This window comes from Pteropus vampyrus, unplaced genomic scaffold (genome assembly GCF_000151845.1).
Source record: "Pteropus vampyrus isolate Shadow unplaced genomic scaffold, Pvam_2.0 Scaffold489, whole genome shotgun sequence".
Taxonomy (NCBI): Eukaryota; Metazoa; Chordata; class Mammalia; order Chiroptera; family Pteropodidae; genus Pteropus; species Pteropus vampyrus.
The window spans coordinates 521197-524278 of NW_011889270.1; positions in this window are offsets into that span (position 1 = coordinate 521197).

The window sequence follows — 3082 nt, forward strand, 5'->3', positions numbered from 1 at the left end:
ACCTAATTCTAAGCCGCCTGACCCAAGTCTCTGAAAATGGGAAATCATTTGGCAATTTCCAGTTGCACAGCTGTCTCGCTCGAGACACGGTCTTTCCTTGCTGTTCTACATGATTTAGATGTTGCAATTTTTGAAAACTAAAGAATACTCGAAGTCGCCTGTATAGAAAGGGTCTTTTGATCCTCCGTTACCTTTGATCTTCTCAGTCACTAGTGGAGCAGAGTCCACGCCTGTGCCTCTGATGCACACCTGACGTCTCCGGTGTTCTGTGGGGACAGACAGTTCTTGGCAGATTGGGAAGGGCACGACCTATGGTCTCTGAGGGCAGATAAACGTGAGTTTGAATCCTCCTGTCACTTCCCAGCTATTCATTCAACAATAACTTCAGAACCAACCGTAGGACAAGCTCCCCTGATGATGCCATTAATGAGGTAGATGACGTCCCTGCTTTCATGGACCTTACTGCCTAGGGAGGAAGGCTGAAAGCAAGCAGGATAAATTCAGAATTTGATAAGTCCTTGAGGAAATAAATAAACAGAAAATGATGGATAGGGGTTCTACTTTAGATTGGGTGGACAGAAAATGCCCTTTTGAGGTGACCTGAGCTGGGACCTACTATTTGGGTGTGGCAGGGGTCCTCTTTAAAGCAAAAGAACAAAACAGTACGAATACAAAGTTGGGTATGAAATTGGAGATTAGAAGGAAAAAACCATGAAATACGAATTTTTAAAAAGTGGACAAACATCACGGTATCTAGAAAACTCTAATCTGATGCCCTAACACACCTGTACAGTGCTCCTGGCCAGCATTTTTGGTGTTACGAGAACTGAATCCTCAGCTTATGAGTCTGCACAGCTGAAGGCTGAAGTTTGCCACAGGTGAGCTTCTGATTGGGTACATCACAAGCCTTGTCTCTCTTCCAGGAACTTTGAGAGAAGACGCTGTTCACGTAGTGACACTTCTGTCCCTATCCCTTCCTGCCATGATGCTGGGTACGTTGGCCCTGCGGCTGGCGGGGATGTCCTGGAAGCCGTCTCCACACTGGGATGGCTGACAGCGGCCTCCCCACACGGGGACGTGGCTGAGTGAGTCTGCCCCACTGCAGCCACGACCGTGCCCCAGGTCCAGACGGGCAGTTCGTGTGGGAATAGATGGCGGTACTTACCGGCTGCAGGCAGATCTTACCTTTGCAAACTCTACGAAAAGAGCACGAGCCTAAAAAACACAGTTAGGGTCTCCCCGGGACCCTGGAAGGGGCTGTGTGAATGAGGGGTCCCGAATCTTAAGTTTCATTCACTTCGCAGCCAACGTGTGATGTTCTCTGATGGGAAACCGATGAGAGTTAGACGTGTCCTCTGAGTTCTGTGTTAAGGTGACTCTACCAGTCAGGGGAGGAGGGCTGGAGGGGACGAGCGTGGAGGTGACATGGAAGCTCAGGCAGGGGTGACAGTAATGGCTTTCACTGGAATGGTGGCCCTGGAGCTATGTGTCTTGGCACAAGTTACTCACCTTTGCCGACTCTGTTTTTTCAACTATGTAACAGAAAGTCGCCTCTGTGTCACCTAGCACATAGTGGGCCCTCGAGAACTCAGTGCTACAGTTTCTAAGAAGTGTTTTACAAGGTTATGTGAGAATTAGCACTAACAAATACAGTGACTGACACATACTGGTGACTGACAAAGGATAGCTTCTACTTTGTATAAAGAAACAGGGTTTTTTAAGGCTGAATGAAATATGCTTTGAAAAAACCAATGAGAAGGAAAAAAACGTATTTAAATTCTCCTTTAAGGCTATTTTTAAGTCGCTTGCCTCTAATTTGCCAAAGCCCACCGATATACTTTCTCAGCATCTGACCATCTGACGTGGACCAGTGAGGTCGGTTAACCACGGCTAACAATGAGCAAGACAGCAGGGGGCAATTTTTATTTAATTTATTGTGTTTCCCAATGTGAGCACAGACTGCTTCTGTGACCAGAAAAAGTAAGCTACTAGACTGTTCAGGATTCGGAAGACACTTACCCTGCATTCTCCCGTCCTGTATGACTCTGAATTTTTCAGAGAACGTTATTATATAAGGCTCCTGGGTACAGAATCAAAAACTTGGCCTTTCCGAGTGTTGGGCATAAAGGAAGTCAGGGAACAGGTCCTTCCTGCCAAGATGAAAGGAAGCGAAAACCCTCTCTAACTGTGAGACCTATTTCAATTTACTCAGTCAATTCGGTTCCCATTTTGGGGCTATTGTAGGAGAAAACGGGGAAGTACACTCCTTTTAAAATCTGTACCGCTAATATGAATGTAGGGTGTAAAGACAGATTAAAAATAAACCAAGGTGTGACCCAGCGTGCCCATTCTCAGAATACACCCAAGAGCAACGGCAGTACCCTACTGTTCATCATCTGCTGAGCAGACAATCAGACGCGGTGGCGTCACACAGCGGGGTCTTCAGTGATAAAAAGAAACGAATGCCACTTTCTCTCATCCAGTAAACAAGTTAATTATCAAGCCATGCTATGATACAGAACCTTGAGAATGTTACGCCACGTGAAAGACACCAGTCACAAAGGACCACGTTTATGTAAAATGTCCAGAGCAGGCGAATTCGCAGAGACAGAGAGAATAGTGGTTTCCTGGGGCTGCAGGAGGCTCGGGGGTGGGGTTGCACGGCTTCGTTTTGGGGTGATGAAAACGTTCTAGAATTGATTTATGGAAGCGCAACTCTCTGAATATACTAAAAGCCATTTAAGTGGGAAGAATTTAAATGGGTGAATTATGTGGTATGCGAATTATATCTCAACAAAGCTGTTACCGAAATAATACAAGTAAACTGAGAAAGGTAACAAACTTATGTAATTCTGAATTCATTCAAGAATGAACAACTCTTAGTTAGCCTGAACAACGGAATGGTTCCTGGTGACTTCGGAGAACGCAGATGCTACAAATGGGAGTCAACTGTACAAAATAATGTAGGAGATTCAGAGAGCGCTATGTCAAACGGGCTCGGAAACACCTCAGCCTGGATACCCCACGTCGGCCTGTGCAGACTTGCAAGGAACTTCTGAGGGAGGGATTAGGCTGGGAGGGG